The sequence below is a fragment of the Zootoca vivipara genome, chromosome 2 (assembly GCF_963506605.1).
Source record: "Zootoca vivipara chromosome 2, rZooViv1.1, whole genome shotgun sequence".
In the NCBI taxonomy this organism is placed as follows: domain Eukaryota; kingdom Metazoa; phylum Chordata; class Lepidosauria; order Squamata; family Lacertidae; genus Zootoca; species Zootoca vivipara.
In genome coordinates this window covers 22,703,041-22,724,161 of record NC_083277.1, presented here as the reverse complement: position 1 = coordinate 22,724,161, position 21,121 = coordinate 22,703,041, and the positions used below count along the sequence as shown (strand labels likewise).

The 21,121-nt window shown below is 43.6% G+C and overlaps 1 protein-coding gene across 6 annotated transcripts in view; it reads left to right on the top strand.

Annotated features, from left to right (window-relative positions):
- FHIT (fragile histidine triad diadenosine triphosphatase) overlaps positions 1-21,121 on the top strand; it is a 1,048,086-nt gene that overhangs the window by 164,651 nt on the left and 862,314 nt on the right. For 5 of the 6 annotated variants that reach the window (XM_060271291.1, XM_060271290.1, XM_060271293.1 and 2 more), the window contains one exon: positions 14,521-14,553. The exons of the other annotated variant lie outside the window; for it this stretch is intronic. The gene's annotated coding sequence lies outside the window, so the exon portion shown is untranslated. The remainder of the gene's footprint in view (positions 1-14,520; positions 14,554-21,121) is intronic. 6 annotated transcript variants of the gene reach the window in all.

The following is a 21,121-nucleotide window of genomic DNA, read 5'->3' as shown; positions in this document are numbered from 1 at the left end:
GTTACAGCTCATAGCACCGTGGTAATTTAAAGTTTGAGCCTGCTGGAGCATGCCAGTGGCTCATCTAATCCAGTCTCCTGTTTTCACAGTGGCTGAACTTTGGTCAAAAACCTGACTCCTTGTGTACTAAATATCACAGACATCTCTTAATGTATTGACCTGCAGTTTGGTTAACAGGGCTTCAGAGCAAATGTGCGTGTAGATAGTGAAGCGAGGCGATGGTGATTGTGGGTTTTTTAACCCGCCCCACACCTCGGTTGCCAACCATACAATACTCACTTTAAAAAAACAAACAAACAAAACTGTTTGCTGTGAAATTTCATTTTTAAAAATCCCTGCCGTTTGCAACATGAGAACTGGTTGTGTCCACAAACTGACATAAGAGAAAGGCTCTTCCGTATTTTGCTCTGAAATTCAATTGATTGGCCTGGTTGGCTGTCAGTCAGTCAGTGAACTAACCAGTGGTGTCCTTGATGCCACAGGTCCATGCATGATAGGTCTCCTAGACCAGCAGTCTTCACACTTTTCAGAGCGGGAACTCACGGATAATCCTAACATGTATTTGGAGACTCCGCTGGCTTCTTTATTATGTACATGTTTGGTGGTGGCACTGTTGTTGAGACCTACCTTAGGTCCCAGCCAACCAGCTAAAGACCAAAGCCCTAGGCGAGGGTTGATGAACGTATGACTTTCCAGATATGGTTGGACGGCCAGTGGATAGGGATGGTGGGAGTTGAACTCTGTCAACACAGTTCTGTGTCCTTGTCCTAGATCTGTAGTTCAACAGTGAGCCTGAAAGTGATTGGTTGCATACTTGACTCCTGATTCAGCAGTTCCATGTAATCCTGGTGGTGCAGATTTTAGCAGCAGTGAATTAAATACTAGTCTCTTGCCAAAATGACTTAGATGAGTAGGTGTGGATTACATTTCAGTCTGATAACCCTGGGGAAGTGGATATTCCTCATGGAAAAAAACAGAACTATGGTGGAGGGGAACCAGGCAGAAACTACATGCCGAGGAATAGCAATTGCATCCTGATCTTATCTCTGTCTCCATTTTTTATTTGTTCTTTTTATGAATCCATAAATGTGTGGAGAGAGTTGGATGGTTAACTTTTATTGTCCCAGAGAGGCTGAAGTGGTTTTCAAGGATAGCAAAGTTATCTTGCAGAAATGGTAAATTGTCTTCTGCCCATCCCTGATATGGAGATTCTGCTTTTCAGAGTGTTGAAAGAACTCTTCAGGTGGTGTCTTCTGCACTTTAGTGTATGTTTATATGAGCAAGTGGGACCAAAGCTGTTGAACTGGAGCCACTCTGGACACTGTGTACTCTGGTAGCCCCTCTCCCAGTATCTACCTATTAAGATAATAAGAAGGGATCAGGCCAGTGGCCCATCTGGTCCAGCATCCTGTTCCCACAGTCGCGAACTAGATGCCTGTGGGAAACCAGCAAGCAGGATCTGAGCACAAGAACAGTTTCCCGTGTTGTGGTTTCCAGTAAATGGTACTCAGAAGCACTGCTGTCTCCAACTGTGGAGGCAAAGCATAGCCAGATTGGCTAGTAGCCACCAATAGCCCTCATTTCTATGAATTTGCCTGGTTCTCTTATAAAACCATGCAAGTTGGTGACCATCCCTGCCTCCTGTGGGACCAAGTGCCATAGTTTAGCTATGCAATGTGCGAAAAAGTACTTTCTTTTATCTGTCCTGAACCTTCTCGCCTCCAGCTATATTGGGTGACCGCAAGTTCTAGTGTTATGAGTTGAAGTCCGTGTGATGTCTGAAAATGGGAGCCCATGTTTGTCCGCTTCCATGTAGCTGGGAGCTCAGCATGATCGAAGCTCCCTACTTGTTGAGACGTCTATTGGCATTCAATGTGCATAGGCTGCCCTTTGCAGATGCTGCACTGAACGTGATATTGGGAGAAGAGTCTGCTGGCATGTTGCTATTCCCTTCTCCACACATATGCCGACATATTGAAGAGAACTATCTGAAAGGGGCTCATCTCTTCAGTCAATAGGAATTTTGTCATTGGCTTCCATTGTAGAAGGCACCTTATATTTGTGCCTGTGTGATCACGCACATGCCTAGCCTTTGTCACAATGGTTTAATATTCCTTCTGTTCAACTTCTTGAGTGACTTCAGCGTGGGATAAATAAAAGTAAGGAGAACGGGAGGCCACTCGCCCTTGGGGAGGAAGATTTATGGTAGCCTATATAGCTTTAACAAAGGCAATATCTGGCTTAGTTTTAAGCCAGTTGAGGATTGTTAATGTGTGGATTAATGTTTTAAGCTTGGCAGAAAACAGATGCAGCTGAGTTAAATCCAAATAAATTCTCAATAGAAGCGAATGCTTAGAGGAAGTACAGGGAACAATATTATGCCAAATTTCAAACAAACAAACAAACAAAAACAACTCCATTTTTTTCTGGTTGGATAGTTCATTAAAAACAAAGTTGTGTAATTTTACAAAATTCAGAAATACATGGCTGCCATCTTTCTTTATTTCAGAAAGTATTCAATGATTGTCCTAGATATGTGCCATAAATTCTGAGGTCAAAGTTGTGTTGCCATTTTTTTCTTCCACATTTGGAAATAATATTATAATTGTCTTGTTGATATCTAAGGTGGATTTCATGCTGCCATAAACCACGCAGTGTTTGTTTACCTACTCTTCCTCCTTTTTAAAAAAAGCATATGGCTTGTTTTGGCAAAACTCGTGACCTCTATTCTGTGTGAATAACCTAGCACACAGTGTGTTTTGCCATCTTTTTCATTAGAGGGAGAAATAGGTTTTCAGTGCCACCAAATTAACCCTAATTGTAAGTGTTTAAACTTGTTTGGGGCAAATGGTCATCTCCCGAAACCCCTCTTTAGATAATGAGATAGTTCTTCAGTGGATGTCACTGTGAACTCTTGTTTCCTCGGCACTGTCTTCAGCTCAGTAGAAAACACAATTACTTGGAAGTAGGTGCTACTGAAATCAGTGGAGCTTACTTAACTCTTTAGGAAGGGGTTTCGGGGCAGGTGGTATTTCAGCTTCTCTTTCCACTGTAAAGGAGGCTGGCTAAGGTAAGTGAAATAAAAAAACAAACAACCCAATTGTAGCATTTTAAAACATAGCTTTCTGTGTTTCTTAACTTGAACTTTTTGTGTGTGAAATAGGAAATGGCCTATTCCTGTAAATTTGCACATGCTTTGTTGGAAACATCTTCTTTGCCTGGTATGTCTTGGACTGAAATCCTAATTGAATGTGTACTGATGGCATCCTTTTCCGTGCTCAAGTCCTTATATTTTAATATATTAATTGACCTGGAAATGTTTAAGGATGTGAACAAGCTGTGCTCTGCATCAAAATCCATGGCATACGTAGATTGCCATCTTAGTTACCCTAGGAACTGCTTCTGCGTAGGTGGGGCCAGAATTGCCCCTTATGTTGCTTTAAAATGTTTTATAGCATCATAGAATCATAGAGTTGAAAGGTACCACAAAGGTAATCTAGTCCAGTGTTTCGCAGCCAGGATATTCTAAGGGGGGGGGGACCCAGGTGAAAAATGCATAAATGGGGGGGGCACAGCAAGAGACCAGGGGCCACAGAGGAAAGTGAGAAGTGAAGAAAAAAAATCCTGATTGGCTGGCAATTCGCTTGGCCAATCACAAGCGGGTAAGGGGGCAGCCCCCTAGGGCCTAGTGCTCCTTTTTGCCACATGCATTTTCTTGGAGCAGTCCTGGTTTGTTTACGGAGGGAGAGGGTGATCGCTGAGGCTCTCATTTTGACCAGTAGAGGCCATGATCCAGAACCCCCAGGTCAAGTAAGTGTGGTGGGGGGTGGTGGCAGTGGGTAGGGCTGGGTGAGCCGGAGCTGCTTATTGCTGCTGCCAGTGCTGGGCCTGGTGGCAGCTTGGGTCTGACTCTGCAAGGCGCAGGGTGCAGTCCACCCCAGCGCCTAGCGGATCAGGGCTTAGGGCCCATCGGCAGCATCGACCCGGGTCTGCAAGGCAGGGATGAAATCCACCCCAGCGCCTAGCCAAGCAGGGTTGTCTGGTGCTGCTGACTTGCATCTAGTAAATAACTAAATGTCTACTCAGAAGAAAGCCACACTAAGTTCAGTGGGGCTTACTCCCAGGTAAGGGGGGGGGCCTATAATGTTTTACCTAGGCGGCCAGGGCTCCTCCAGGTGACAAGATCTTTTTTGCAGCAGGTCAGTGAGGACCACTTGCTTTTTAAAATTCTCCCATATATGCAGAACTCCCTGTGCGCCTTTTGGACGGTATCTGTAGTTTCCCCCCTCTGTGTCAGATAACTGGGATCTCCCTCGGGAGGTTCTGGACTCTCCTTCCTTGGAGGTTTCTAAGCAGAGGTTGGATGGCCATCTGCCATGGATGCTTTAGCTGAGTTTCCTACATCGCAGGGGGTTGCACTAGAAATATGACCCTTGGGGTCCCTTCCAGCTCCATGATTCTAGGTGTTTTTCTGCTTCAACAATATTTCATTATGTTCCTATCATTTTATGTAATTGTATTTTCTATAAATTATAAAAATGTTATATTTACGAACAAAACATTTAAATAGCTACCTTTCTACCAATAGGACTGGGGGGGGATTGGTGTAACCAGGATTTTTGATAGGGGGCCAGGCTTTTGTTAGTGGGGACAGAACCTCAGATTTGTATTGATTTTTACTTATTGGGAGGGCAGTTGCATCCCTGCCCCCCTTGGCTATGCCTGTGGGGGGGGCACAGGAAGGAACCAAGGTCGAAAGGGGGCCACTGTCAGAAAAAGTGTGGGAAACACTGATTTAGTCCAACCCCCTGGAATGCAGTAATATTTTTGCCCAAATATGGGGACTCAAACCTACGGCCCTGAGATTAAGAGACTCATGCTCTACCGACTGAGCTATCCAGTCTGCATTTCGACGCAGCTTGTTTGCTTCACCTCCCAGGAAAGAAGGTTGTGAATGGTATTTCTGTCTAATAATAAAAAGCAACTGAGCCGGTGGCTTTTAAAACCAAGCTTTGTGTACGTTTCATCTTGAAGCTTAAAATAAGCATGGTGTGTTGCAACACACAAATAAAAGGTATAAAGGGAAGCTTTAAAGAACAAGTCAAGGGTTGCGAAGGAGAGTGGCATCGTAAGCATAACGGCATTGTCACCGCATCACATGCTATGCTCTGCACTGCCCTTACCTTTTGCAGGGTCAGTTTGTGACTACAAAGATTAGGCTGTTGGCTTTGTGCTTTCATCAACTTCAATAATGGATTTGTAGGGCTGCGATTCTTTTGTGAGCTGCTTGTAGATGATGTTGGCAGCAGATAGAATACAAAGAAAACTTTGTAAGACGAACTTCCGTGACATCCCCCGACTTAGTTAAAATCTCAGGGAAGAGTAAGGCTGAGTGAGCCTTCTTCAAGCTGTCACTATGACAAAGAAAGAACAGCAGCTTTTGTTGTTTGTTGCTCAAAACAATCACTCCATTGTGATTACCGGTTTGTTAACCTGATGTGCAGAGCTTGGATTCCGAATAACGAGCACTAACCGATGGGATGTTTGCAGATGGAAATGCGGCTGGCAAGCAGGTATCCGCGATGACCTTGATGTGAAAAGCAACGACTGTGGGGCAACAGCCAGGAAAGAAAAGAAAGTTGTGGCATGCCATTGAAGTTTCTCTTCCTGGTGTTTTCTCACATATGAAATCAAGTATGGAAGGTAGAAAGTTGGTTCCCCTATCTCATTGTTGGATTGTGTGCAAAACTATTATGCAAAACTATTATGCTAGTATCTTGAAGCCTGTTAAAATAACGGGTGCTAGAGCGCGTGTCTCGGCAGCGGCCGCGGCAGTGGCAAGGCCGGATCGCAACCCCGGCGCTCGGCTATAGGAGAAGCCGGGGCCGCCTCCTCACGCTGCGCCGCCCGGAGAGGCAGGCACAACAGGCGGCCGGGCGGGAACGGAGGGGAAGCCCTGGGACCCGCGGCGCACATCCCCACCGGTGGAGGTGGCGACGGAGGCGACGCCTGTGCGGTCCCAGGGCTTCCCCTCCGTTCCCGCCCAGCCGCCCGTTGTGCCTGCCTCTCTGGGGGGCGCCGGCAGGGCCGGCGGCTTCGTGTAACTGGCGGGAAGGAAGGACGACGTTAGCAGAGTGGGGGGAGTCAGAAGGTTGCTGAGAGGAGGAGCAACCGCCGCCGCCTCACGCCACGCCACCTGGAGAGGCAGGCACAACGGGCGGCCGGGTGGGAATGGAGGGGAAGCCCTGGGACCGCGCAGGCGTCGCCTCCGTTGCCGCCTCCACTGGCGGGGATGTGCACTGAGGGCCCCAGGCTCCCCCGATGAACCACCGAGCAGCTGGAGAGGTCGAGCGCTGAGCAGGCGGGAGAATGGGGTGCGGGAAGATGGCAGGGCCGGTGGCTTCGTCGAGCATCTTACTGTCCTGCAGCAGCAGCAGCCGCTCTCGAGCGTGAGGCGTGAGGAGAAGCTGCCAGTGGCTCGTTTACTGGGTTCTGGTTCTCTTCATCGGTGGGGAGAGCGCACGATGTGTGCGTCCAGTTTCTGTGTCCAATCCCTGTGTCCGTGGGGCACATGCGCAGTAGCGCAGTAGCACAAACACAGGGACTGGACGCAGAGACACAGGGACTTTATTATATAGGATTTGTTTGTTGTTGTTGTTTAGTTGTTTAGTTGTGTCCGACTCTTTGTGACCCCATGGACCAGAGCACGCCAGGCACTCCTGTCTTCCACTGCCTCCAACAGTTTGGTCAAACTCATATTGGTAGCTTCAAGAACACTGCCCTACCATCTCGTCCTCTGTCGTCCCCTTCTCCTCTTTCCCAACATCAGGGTCTTTTCCAGGGAGTCTTCTCTTCTCATGAGGTGGCCAAAGTATTGGAGCCTCAGCTTCAGGATATGTCCTTCCAGTGAGCACTCAGGGCTGATTTCCTTCAGAATGGATAGGTTTGATCTTCTTGCAGTCCATGGGACTCTCAAGAGTCTCCTCCAGCACCATAATTCAAAAGCATCAATTCTTCAGCGATCAGCCTTCTTTATGGTCCAGCTCTCACTTGTTTGCTTAAACAAAGCCATTGGTGTACGTGGCACTTTGCAGAGTTGCATAAGCTTTTTTTTTTTTTAAGCTCCTGACCCAGATGATCACAAAATTAGATTCCATAAGAAAGGGAGACAATGGGTAGAAAGAAAACAAAGGCAACAGTAATGGGGGCGGGTGGGCGGGGGAATGAATGAATGTGGTTGCTTAGGCTTCATTTCTGCATAAGTGAGAACAAAAGGCTTCATGGAGAAGGTGATTGGGAGAGAGAAAGTGAGAGAGTGTTGGACTGTGGAGATGTTTCACAAAGAAGTTCTGGGGTTTTAATCTACCCCCCCTTCTCTGTGGCTTCAGGAGAACTGCCCCCTCTGCCCTTGTGTCTTGGATAATAGTAAGCTCCTCACATGACAAATTATTTGTAATTTAGGTTCCTAACAACTACCACCGCATGGAACCCCCAGACGTTGCAGGGGACATTTGGGGGGCTGACTTGCTTGCTGTCCTAATGGCTGCAGCTTTCAGGGAAGAGAAAGACCGGGAAAGTGTTGCTGCTCTTCTTCCCTCCCTCTTTGTCCCTCCCATGCTCCTGAACCGTCGAACTGCACAAACACTCATGCGGAGGAAACCCACCCCCCTCCACAAGATTCCAGGAAAGAGTGGATATCGCTGTATCCCTGCACTTGGGATTATTTGGCGTCCCAGTGTGGGATATCAGTTGATAATGTGGATAATGGGGTTACAGGGCGCAAGGGAGTAACGTGCTAATAGGAAAGCAGCTTGGTAAATCTACACCGTGATCATGTAATCATCATAACTTTTCCACTCAATTCTTAATTTTTGTTTGACTGGTTTCTTACCGCTGCTGTCAGTCTTGCCATCAAGAGGTGCTCATTCAGTTTGTTACATGAAAAAACATTGCTCGAAAGAGGACATGCTAGCATGCGGTGACCAGGAGATATGAAGAGAAATATAAAATAAGCAGAGTTGGAGTTAGTCTTATTAGGAATATTGTAGAGTCTCAAAGTAAATCAATGCACGAGTGAATATCAGAATGGAAATGGAAGTCAGGAAAGTGTGGGGGGAAGTGGGGAGGGGAAAGGGTGGGAAAAGGGGGAGGAAATGTTGCTCTGTTTTGGTATATTTATCTACTGTATGTGCTTTGTTTTGCTTTTGGATATTCTTATAATTTCTATTAAGTTTTGTGATTTTCCTTTATTGGTTTTTTTGTGTTATCATTTTGTAATGTTTTTTAAAGATTAGAAATAAAGATCTTTTAAATAAAAAAATAAAAAGTAATTCTACACCGTGATCAACTCCCGCCTGGAAACCAATGTCCCCACTGTGGAAGGACATGCGGATCCAGAATTGGCCTCCACAGTCACTTACGGATTCATTGTTAAAACCGTGTTTATGGAAGACAATCTTACTTGGTTACGAGTGATCGCCAAAGAAGAAAGAAGAATGTGGTCTTTCTGTTGGTTGGGATGGAAATCTACTCTTTCTGTAACTAACTCTGATCCTGGGCATACTTGCCGCTTATCAAGAGCATTGAAAAATGTATAAAGAATTACTACATTTGACTGTCCCTCAGTTTTGGAACTCCTTCTGTCCCTCCAGCGTGCCATCAAATTCTGGACCGGAGTACATTGTGAAAGTGGCTTTTTGTTTAAGCAAATATTTCAACTAAGTTCCACTCAATTAATGGAGCTACCAATTGAGTTTTCTCTTAGTTTTACCAACAATGGATACAGCCCTCAGAGGCTGAGAATAAGAAACACAGGATACTTTCGCTGCCTTCGCATCCTACTGCTTTACATTATCTTCAAACAAAAGCTTTAAAAGCAATATCAATAATCATTCTGTTTTACATATCTTCTGATACTGTACCAACCCTTCTGTGATAGGATGAGCTATAAATTTCAACAAATAAAAGGATAAAGCATGTTTGGGTGACATTTTATCCTTGATGCAGGCAAGATTATGGTTCCGTACGTGTTAAAAAAAAACTAACTGGCCACGATGGCTGTATTGTGTCTCCACAATGGGAGACAATACGCTTCCGAAGACAAGTTGTTGGAAGCTGCAGAAGGGGAGAGTTGTGCTGTTTGCAAGTTTTCCACGGGTATTTGGTAGGCCACTGTGAGAACAGGATACTGAACTAGGTAGGCTATTCTTATGTTTTCAAGTCTTGAGTGCCCCACCTCCCATTTCCCCTACTGCTCATGAGGTATAAGCTTTCTGTGTGGCATTTCTGAAATGAAGGGAAGACTTCAGCTTCTTCCGCACAAAGCCCCTCCCCACCCCGCCAGCAATCTTAAAATTAAGAAATTCTGTCATGTACTTTCCTTGTGCCTCTTCAGTAACCATGACTCACCTTAATACCACAGTTTGACATTAGAAGCCTCTCCAGAGAGGAAGAAAATCATTGAGAAATGAGCTGGATAAAGGTTATTAAACCAACACTTAAAATTCCAGTCCTGCACGTTTTACTTTACCCCCTAATTAAATGCCAAGAACAGCAATGTGGAATTTTTTAGTATACACACATGCTGAGTACACCTTTATCAGAAGGGGAAGCTCTGGCAGGGAATTCTAATTATATTCCCACCAGACAAGCCTCCTTCATTATGGCTATGGAGTGCTGTTTCCTTTCCCTGCCCCCCCCCCAAAAAGTGGGGAAGGGGCAGCCTTGAATACTGGAAAGTGGATTTCCAAGCAGAATGTAAGCGGCTTCCTTCCCGTAACTGAGACCTTCAGGTATAGGGTGGTATATAAATTCATAATACAGTCCTACCTGAGGTTACAGACGCTTCGGGTTGCATGTTTTTGGGTTGCGCACCACGCCAAACCCGGAAATACCAGAACGGGTTACTTCCGGGTTTCGTCGCTCACGCATGCACAGAAGCGCCAAATCGCAACCTGCGTGTGTGCAGACGTGGCGGTGCGGGTTGCGAACGTGCCTCCTGCACGGATCACGTTCGCAGCCCAAGCATCCACTGTAATAATAATCGACTCTGGTTTTGCTGCGGTTGGCTGTGAGAATGAGACCTGGCGCCGAGGAGTTGTCCTGCAAAATTTCTGTGGGGCCGATTCCTTGAAGTAGAGGCTAATTGTTTAAATAAGGTATTACGGCTAGAGTTAATAATATGTGCATATATCAGTGCTTATAAAACTTTCATTTAGAATCCCCCAGGACTCTTTCGAAGCGCTAACTTAAATCTCATTTTAACGTATGTGTGGAGGAGCTTATCAGCTTTCCAATTACTCTGCATCCTCTGGATTGCAATAAATAACATGGGGAACTGGAGGCAACAAATTGTGTTGCTTCCACTTTTGGCACTTAACAAGCCATGTCAAGGGTGTGTGTGTGTGTGTGTGTGTGTGTGTGAGAGAGAGAGAGAGAGAGAGAGAGAGAAGTGGTGGGTGGGAGGGAGGGAGAAACAGAGTTAATATTTAATCAGAGGAGTTAAATATATGTACAGTGGTACCTCGCAAGACGAATGCCCTTCAAGATGAATTTTTCGCAAGACGAATGCGTCTTGTGATCTGATGGTGACTTGCAAGACGAATTCGTTTTGCGAAAAATTCGTTTTGCGAATCGCGGTTTCCCACAGGAATGCATTGAAATTTAATTAATGCTTTCCTATGGGCAAAAAAATAAATTTCAATGCATTCCTATGGGAAACCGCGATTCGCAAGATGAATTTTTCGCAAAACGAATTGACTCACGGAACGAATTAAATTCCTCTTTCGAGGCATCACTGTAGTGGTCTTATTCCTAGTCAGTAAGCTTGGATCGTAGCCTTAGTCACATTTAGAAAGGCAGGACATAACTGATGGATGATTTACTGCATTTCTGCTTTGGCTTAGAGCAGACAATCCTTGAAAAGTCATGCCTTTTCAATTACAAGCCAGAAAGGTGCTGAACCTGGGTGCGTGTGGAAAGTCTCTTCCCTCACATTTAGAATACTGCTGTCAGTTTCTATGTTAGTGGGCTTTCCCTCCAGTGGCAAATTAAACACATTCTTTTTATAAGTGCGAAACAGGTTCTCCCCACCCTGCTTCCTCTCTTTTCCCTTCTGGTCTCTCTCTCTCTCTCTCTCTCTCTCTCTCTCTCTCTCTCTCTCTCTCTCTCTCTCTCTCTCTCTGTCAACTTTCTATAATATTGTATTAAATGTTGTTGTTTTTAATTCTCTAGGGCAACAAACAGGTGATTCAACTTAGCAGCTGCACAGGTGCTGTTTTAATACTTAGTGCTTATTGGAAATATTCCAAATAACAATAGCTCTTTAGAGAAGCTTGAGGATCTTAGAAGGGGGCTGTAAAATCATGCTGGAACTTAGGCTAAATGGTTCTCCCTTGTGACCCTCCTCTCCGCTTTTACTGATGTGGGAAGCTTATCTTGAAACATTCAAGGGCTGCGTTGCTTAAATCAAGGTCACTAGTATTTTTATTCTGCGGTAATTCTGTAGTTAGAAGGAAATAATTACCTTCTAACATAGGTTATTGGTATACTGCCATATGAATGTCATCTAACTGTATTTGGAATCGGCTATAAAGAACGGAGCTCTCCCCAGCCTCCTGCCTACCCTAGGAGTGTTGGCTGGTATGGAGATTAATTCAGTCTGTGTGTTGCCACTATACACTGAAAGTGCATTATTTCCCCCAAATAATCTGGAAGTTTTAGTTTACCCCCCAGAGATGTAGATCTTCGCACCCTTAACAAGCTACCTTTCCAATGATTCTTTTTTGGGGGGGATGCTTCAAATATATGATGTGCACCCAAATTTATTAATCGAGGATAGTCATATTGTGATATATGGGCATCCAAGGTATAATTGTCATGGGTCAGCTTCACCTTCTGAACAGCAGCCTGAAGGGGGAGAAAGCGAAGTGGCTCCACCTGAGCTCCCAACAGAATATAAAAAAATTCAATAAAACATCAAACATTAAAAACTTCCCTAAACAGGACTGCCTTCATATGTCTTTCTAAAAGTCAGATAGTTGTTTATTTCCTTGACATCTGATGGGAGGGCGTTCCACAGGGCAGGCGCCACTATCGAGAAGGCCCTCTTCTTACCATGAGGGAACCACCAGAAGGCCCTCGGAGCTAGACCTCAGTGTCCGGGCTGAACGATGGGGGTGGAGACGCTCTTTCAGGTATACTGGGTCAAAGACACAAAGCCTTTTTGGGTGCTGGTTTGGTGACCCCTGATCTGGTGAGCTCCAGACTGAAGTGAGATTTGAAGCGGGAATTTGTTTGCTCCTAACTCACCTGTGCCATTTTTTTAAAAAAATCTTCTTTTGCATGTTGCAATTTTTCCCTCACCGCCAAGTAGTACAACCTGTCTTAATGCAGGACAATTGGGAGCATGTGTGATTTAAACCATGCTTTAACCCCAGAAATTATTATTGGCAAAATTAAGCACTGCATTGCAGGAAAGAAATGAATCTATATCAAAAGGGTCCCCCCCCCCAATTTTCAATGTAAGCTTTGAGCTTGCCTCTAGCATTGACACCTATGTATTAAGTAGCCAAAGCTAAGTGAACAGCTGTGTCTCGGGTAAATGTCACCATATTAAATTGTCATTTTTCTAAAAAAAAAGTTTGAAATGAATAGAACTTAATGTACCATATTTCCCATTGCTAATAATTCAAGTTGACTGCTTTTCTAGTTTGCAGCCAGGAATAACTTGAGCAGAATTCAACATCCAGTTTCAAGTCATGTTTTTCTATCTTTTGCCTCTCTTTTAGGGTTGGCTTATGCAGAGCCAGACTAATAGGGCAATGCAACAGAGCAGAGTTTCCCAAACTTTGGTTTACTGCTGTTTTTGGACTACAGTTCCTATCATCCAGGACCACTGGAATGATGGGAGTTGTAGTCCAAAAACAGCTGGCGAGCCAAGTTTGGGAAACCTTGCATAGAGCAACAATATAGGGATTCCACTGTTCTAGCTACCTGCTCCTAAATTGATTATTTTTCTCCAAGGGAGGGTCAGCTAAGTTTCTTAACAGTTGATTAGATTCTCTGCCATTAAACTAACCTAAGTTAAAACTATTGTTTTGTACTGCTTGTAAATCCTGTCTGCTGTCCTGAAGTCTAGTTCTTTTGTTTTAATTCTTACGTTGTGTACGCAACATAGCTTTAAAACCCATTCCCTCTGCAAGAATCCTGGGAACTGTAGTTCATCCCTCACAGAGCTACAATTCCTAGCTCCCAGATGCCAAGATTCATTGGTGCTTGGGGAATGTGCTTTAAATGGATGGGGAAGGACTTGATGCCATGCTCTTCTGATCAGCCTGCCAGCAAAAACATTTCTGCTTGCTATACAGAATGGACTCCTCTGCCAGTGGACTCTTATTTCACCGTGGAACTTATTAGGTGAATACCCTGCCTTAGTATAGGTAACGTAGTGGAGACAAAGATTAGTTGAATTTTCAATTCTTTGACAATTGTGAAAGTAAGGTAAAGGTAAAGGACACCTGTACGGTTAAGTCCAGTCAGAGGCAACTATGAGGTGAGGTGCTCATCTCGCTTTTCAAGCTGAGGGAGCCGGCGTTTGTCCGCAGACAGCTTTCCGGGTCATGTGGCCAGCATGACTAAACTGCTTCTGGTGCAACGGGACATCGGGACGAGTGCCAGAGCGCACAGAAACGCTGTTTACCTTCCCGCCACAGTGGTACCTATTTATCTACTTGCACTGACACTCTTTCGAACTGCTAGGTTGGCAGAAGCTGGGACAGAGCAACAGGAGCTCACCCCGTCGTGCGGTTTCGAGTCACCAACCTTCCGATTGGCAAGCCCAAGAGACTCAGTGGTTTATACCACAGCACCACCCGTGTCCCTTCCTTGTGAGAGTATAACTAATGTGGAGTTGTCTTGTCCAGGGTGTTCAGTAAACTTCTTAAATTGCCCTGGCTGCACTACACTTATTTAAAAAGAGAATGTCTTTCAGACACCATCTCAAAATGTGATGCTATGTTTGAACATCATAATTGGTAGAAATGGTGAGTGTAAAAAATGTGTAGGCTACTTACAATACACAATCTTGTAGAAACCTCAGGTGTGTGTTCTTGATGTTTGGATTCCGAAATACTTAATTGTTTGATTAACAAGGAATGAGTTTTAAATATAATTACCACTATTGTATCCAATACAGTTTAACTTAGCTTTCAGTTAAAGCCCTTCTGTTAAGCAGGCGTATGTTCAATGGGAACTAGACAAATAACAGTGTTTAAAATTATAAGACTTTGAAGACATGCATTTTATTCTTAGATCTCCTCAGTTTTGCATCTGGTAACAGGGAAATGTGTCAAGTTTCATTTCTGTTGTAGGTTATTACATCAGATTTATGTTTTCGTTTGGCAAATGCATGATCTTAAAGAAAATAAAATTGGTTTCATTTTAAGCTTACAAAAGCATTTTTAGCTTGCATTAATTCTTGAGCAGAATGTGTGAGTTAGTGATTCCCTCTTCTCTTTTCAGTGTCCTGGGCTGCTACTCCTTGGAATGAATAAGGTGAGCAATCATTTTACTTGGAATCTAGCAGCAGACATTCAGAACTGATTCTTAGGACGTGCTAACCAAGATACTTTTGTTTGTGCACACGGAGTGCTTTTGGGGATGGGAGTTTTCTGATCCCCTTTTCTTAGCTCTTACTGGGATGCTGAAAAGTGGTCCTTTGGATCCCAGCTATTGTATGGTCACATTTGGATTCCAATGTAAAAATATTGTTACTGGATTAGGTAGGTTGGAGTGGGTAGCCTAGAGGATATCTTTGGGTTCTCTCCAAGCTTATCATTGGCTCCCAGTACGTTTCTGAGCACAATTCAAAGCCCTATACTGCCTTGGCGCAGTATACCTGAAGGAGCGTCTCCACCCCCATCTTTTAGCCTGGACACTGAGGTCCAGCTCCGAGCGCCTTCTGGCAGTTCCCTGAGAAGTGGGGTTACAGGGAACCAGGCAGAGGGCCTTCTTGGTGGTGGTGCCCGCCGTGTGGAATGCCCTACCCTTAGATGTCAAGGAAATAAACAACTACAGTACCTGACTTTTAGAAGAGATCTGAAGCAGCCCTGTTTAGGGAAGTTTTTAATGTTTTTATGTATTTATCATGTTTTTAATATTCTATTGGGTGCCACCCAGAGTGGATGGGGAAACCAAGCCAGATGGGTGGGGTATAAATAATAAATTATTACATTTTTATTTTTATTTTTATTATTATATTTGCATTTGCAAGATGGGATTCTGTAGAGACTTCTAATGTGGTCCAGCCATGTCAACCAATGATTCAATCAAAGTTGAGTAACAAGTACAGGTCACTGGTAATCACAGAAGCTACTAAATGGAGATGCTTCCAGAAGGTGACCTCAAGTAGGCAGGCCTCCCCCCATTGTCTCCTGGCTGAAGGGGATTTCATTGGTGAGTGTGGGTATTAATATTGTTACATGTTGGGAAAATTTCAGGGACAGCACTAACTGGGTTTTGCTTTCCTTTGAAAGAGAAATCGCTAGAGATTTAGGGCATTTTTAAGTATTTGGCTGATTTATAAATAAGGCCAGGCAATAGGTGCACTCTTACCAGATAGCAGACCTACTGCCTCACAACAGATTAGAAATCCAAGGTGAGGTGCCTGCTCTGGACATCTAATTTGCATGTCCATTGATAAGGTTGGTGTGCATGAGATACAGGGCCTTCTTGCCAGTGGCCCCATGCTTATGGAACTCCTTTCCAAATGACTTGTGTTTGGTCCTCCCTTATATATTGGCTTTTAAGAGCACCTCGAAAGCCTTTACTCTTGCCTTTCCTAAAGAGTGTTAGTGCCTTATGTGATTCACAGCAGTTTTCTCTTGGCAATTGTACACTTATCCAATCTACCTAATGTAATTTGTATCTTCCGTTCTATGAATGTTGGTTTGTGAGGGCGTGGCTCCGCAGAAGGCTTATAAACACATTTTATAAATAATAAATAAATACGTTAAAAGAGTGAATGTAATGGCTGCAGGCAGAGATATTGGGGGGGGGAGGGAAAATGCCTAGCATGCTATACTCCTTGTGGGAAGGGGCTTAGATGCTCAACTAATAATCGAGTTGATATGAGGGTATATTAGTACAGTATGTAGAAAGTGTCAGTGAGCATGTAGATCACTTCACCTAAGAGATGGTTTAGCATAAAATATTGATCTCTGATGTTTTCTGATCTGCAGAGCTTTGCCAAAATGGCTCATATCCTAGTTCTTCCAGACTTTCCCTTAGGATAGCCAATTCACTGACAGTCTTCACATTCAGAGACTTATACTGATATTGCATCCCTGACCCTGTTAAATGGGCCACTATAATGATGCCCCTGTTGCTTTTTCTCAGATACCACAGTTGCCCTGCAGTGATTTTCATCAACCACAGATGGACAGGCTAGTGCAGCCATTTTGATATAGTGCAAACCTTACAGGAAATTTCAACTATGTGTCCACAGCACAAAACAATGAATTCTTGGAAAAGAAACCCCATACCCTTCAACTGTTGTGTATGGAGATAATTGCAGCCTGGATTGATTGTGGTCTAATGGGAAAATACAGTATTTGGGATCAATAGGAACATAGTGAAATTATATGTTAACCGCACTAGTCAGACTTAAAAACAAAAACAAAACAACCTTTGAAACAATAACTGGAAAATAGTTAAGGAGACTGTACCAACTGCAAATGATCACCATAAGAACATAAGGAGAGCTCTGTTGGATAAAGCCGAAACTTCATTTAGTCCAGCATCCTGTTGTCATAGTGCCTGATGGCATGACTATGCCCTGGGTTTTATTTATTTCTATATTGGACTTTCAACCTCTTCCCTCCTAAAGGTGGGTAATGGTAAACTAATTAATCTACCCTACCCGTCAACATTGGAGATGCGGGTGGCGCTGTGGTCTAAACCACAGAGCCTCTTGGGCTTGCCGGTCAGAAGCTCGGCGGTTCGAATCCCCGCGACAGGGTAAGCTCCTGTTGTTCGGTCCCTGCTCCTGCCAACCTAGCAGTTCGAAAGCACGTCAAAGTGCAAGTAGATAAATAGGTACCACTCCGGCGGGAAGGTAAACACCATTTCCGTGTGCTGCTATGGTTTGCCAGAAGCGGCTTTGTCATACTGGCCACATGACCTGGAAGCTGTACGCCGGCTCCCTCGGCCAGTAAAGTGAGATGAGCGCTACAACCCTTTTCCTTTATCCGTCAACATTGGAAGTCAGTTTGCTATGATATACGTAAAAAAAGAAGCGTATCCCCGCAGCAGCAAAATAAACCACCTGCAGCTGAACAGAAAACACTGGATGAAAATGTGAATTAATCTCAAAATGGATTGAGGCACGTTTGCACAGTCCTACTCTCTGCGCACCCTCGCAGACTTGATTTGGTGCGAAGGTGATGTATTTATCCAGTGTCTATCTTAAAGGTCATCGTAGAACATGGAGGTGATGAGATAATCTCTCAGGGATTCTGTTTATAGCAGAATGAAGCTATACGGATTTTTAAAAAACAATTATTCAAAATCTTTGTGTTCCTTGAGGGCTGGCTGCTTGGTGGAAAGCCATCCATCCTGTTTATGGCAACAAAATAAAGGTTAATTGCATTTATTCAAATGTGTGTACAATTTTAGCAGACTTAGAAATCTGCACTTCAGTTAGGAGAATTTGTTTGCAGGGTCTGTGCTGCCACCAGAACTGTTTTACATGTTTCATATTTTTTAATGGGAATTGTATAAATAACAAAATAAATAAATAAAGTAATGGAAGTCCTGCCTCACTAACTTTTAAGAATTCTTTGAGAGTTTGAACAAACAAACAAAGATGATTCAGTATACAAAGGTTATATGTGCATGCAACAACAAACTATGGTCTACAACAGGCATCCCCAAACTTGGCCCTCCAGATGTTTTGGACTACAGTTAGCATCATCCCTGACCACTGGTCCTCTTAGCTAGGGATCATGGGGAGTTGTAGGCCAAAACATCTGGAGGGCCGCAGTTTGGGGGTGCCTGGTCTACAAGAACCACGGTGAGCCACAAGGCTGTGGGCTCCCCTTTCCTTCTCTTCATCTCAAACAGCTGGGAGGAAGACTTCAGAAGGTTTGCTTTCAGTTTTTAGCAAACTGGCTTCTTATTTTGTCTGAATTAGGTAATGAGGTTTAGCTATGCTAACTATGGCCATTGTTTGAAGTTGGCTGGCTTTGAAATTGGACATAGTTAGTGTTAAATCACAATTTAACTTGTTTAATGGGAACACAGCTATTGCTTATTTATTTATTTAATCTATTTATATGCTGTTTAATGACTGAAGTTTCTGGGCAGTGTGCACCAAATTTAAAAGCAAACAATGGTTAAGATTTTGAATTTTAAGAATGCTTGCATGCAAATTAAATCACGTAAGTCTCTGGAATAAATTTAGCAGTCATATGATTAGAGAACAGGTCCTCTTTAGGATTAGTCAGTGGTTTAATTCCCCCCCCAAACCAGAAGCATTCCTATTGGGGATTGTGGGAAATGAGGTTCCAAAAGGTTTAAAGAAAGTATTTATGTACGCCACCACTGCAGCAAGAGTTGTGATTGCACAGAACTGGAAAAGGGAATGTTTACCAACCAAAAAAGATTGGTTGACCAAATTAATGGAGTACGTGGAGATGGACAAGTTGACTGGGCAGATAAGAGATCAAACAAAACAAAATTTTAAAAAGATTAGAAAATATTCAAACAATATTTGAAAGACTATTATGGGGAAATTGAAATTTTGACTGATTTAGAATTACTTCTGTAAAATATATATATATACTGAAATATAGTGGAAAAACAGGAAAAGTTTTAACACTCATAGATGTGTTAAGAGAGGCATTCAAATAAGTAAAACTGAGGACCCAAGTAAGAAGGGCAGGACAGTCAAGTATAAAAGGAATACGAATGAATCAAGCGATTAAGCACAATTTTTTGTTTTTGTTTTCTTTAATATTATTTAGAAATACATGTTTAGCCATAGGAGAGCTGAGATGAATGTAAATTAAAAGAAACCAATACTGTAAAGATGATTTGAAGAAGAAAAAAAGTCAGTGGTTTAACCAAAGGGGGGAGGGGAAGAGGGTAGAAATGAACAGACACTTTCCCCTGTGCAATAAAGGTTACTAATAGGCTTCCCCAGTATCTATATAGGTCTGGTGCTGATTCTTTTGTGCCCCGCTTGTAAAATTAGAGAGGTATCACTCTGGCTGCAGCAGCAAACAGAAAATCTTAGAATCTGAAATGTCCCTTTGATCTTGCGTTCCTAAGGCTTCCAGGAATGTTAAAAATATGGCGTTAAGACAGATTTAGAGATGGCTTGTGAAAAGGGAGAGATGCTACCTGTAATTAAAGAGTATAGATTTAATAATTGAAGATTCATTACCTTAATCCCCCAGACTTTGATTATACTACACTTTATTTACTGGTTTTTGGTTAAGTCATTGATTTCTTTAGAGGTCTCAATAAATTTTAGTAGGTAAGCAGACCCGGGTCTGACATTACTCATTTGGCATAACATGGGACTTTCCTCGCTGTGTTATTCTGAAGGAAGGCATACATAGTACCCATATATATATATATATATATATATATATATATATATATATATATATATATGATTTAAAATGAGATTATATTAGGGGGGGGGAATGAATACTTTCTCTCCATTTCAAACATCTCAGGTTAGTTAATTTAAGATTGTGCAGATTTCCAAGCAGGGTCAATTGATAACAGAATTGATCTTCACCGTAAATTATAACATACAGATGTATTTTTTTAAAAAAAAATACTAGAAGCATTAGCAAGGAGAGGGGGAGGGGAAATCTTGATCTAAATCAATACTTTAATTTAGCTGTGACCCTGAGTATAGTTATATGCCAGTTCATAATTTTCTAATGATTAGAGTTCTGTTCCTCAGCATTCTAGTAGTTTATTCCCTTCTCCCCTGAGGTTTCCCTGTATCGAGTTGTTACTTTATAGCTAGGTTACATTTGGGATCCATTCTAATTTGTTCTCAGTGCACACAGATGGAACTAAAAGATCCATTGCTCACTTGGGTGTGTGTGTGTCTCCTTCCCTTATGCTCATGGCATGACGGTAAGGCATAGCTTTGACCTGAGTGCTATCAGTGGCATGGCCCTCCCCTCCCCATGGCATTTCCCATTCTAATTCAGTTATAGGCCCCTGTGACGTGCAACTGGTTTGGTTTTTGTGGTTCCAGGTGACCAGCTACTGTACCACACGGTACATGTGGATGCATCATCATTCCTTGTGTAATAGCGAAGACAGGAGCAGGGCCGTCTCAAGCAGGTCGGGCGCCCTGGCGCTGAGGCACGGAGATCGCTCCGGCGCCCCCGCCCTCGCAGCACGGCTTCCGTGCCGCTTTGCCGTGCAGCGCCCCCCTGCCGGCCTGGTGCCACTGGGACTATACCTAGAGCCGGGCCTGGACAGGAGGTCAGTGCCAATGACCATTTATCCAATGACAGCTAAATATGACAGCAGTATCAACATTCTCAGGGGGATCCAGAGAATCGAAGGGGGGAAAGGTTTTACAAATCCTAAGGGGAACACAGTGAGAGGACCATCATGCTTATTCTTTCCCAGATACCCACAACATCCTCCTCCCTCGCCACCGTCTTGGTGTGTGCATGCCTCTGTGGCACTTTTATGTCTTTAAAAAGCCCTCTGACTATATCAGGGGCGCAGGCTTGCCCCCTACATTGAGGGGGCACGGTCATGTGACGTGTCATGTGGTCACGCGTCTGCTGTCAAGATGCTGTCAGCAACTCCCGACCGGTTGCCCAGGAAGAAGAAGAAGAAATTTATTATTTATTAATAATTTCCCCAGCCACTCTTGGTGGCTCCCAACAGAATATTAAAAACACAATAAAACATAAAACGTCAAAAATTTCCCTAAACAAAGACATATAAAGACAAGGAAAAGTTTCTTGCTGTCCTTTTTTATTTGAGTCTTTACGGAGAGAGGCTATAGAACCCAGCCTCTTGGATAACGGCGTTGTCCCAAGTGAATATCCACCCCCCTCTTTCCTACTTCTTTGTT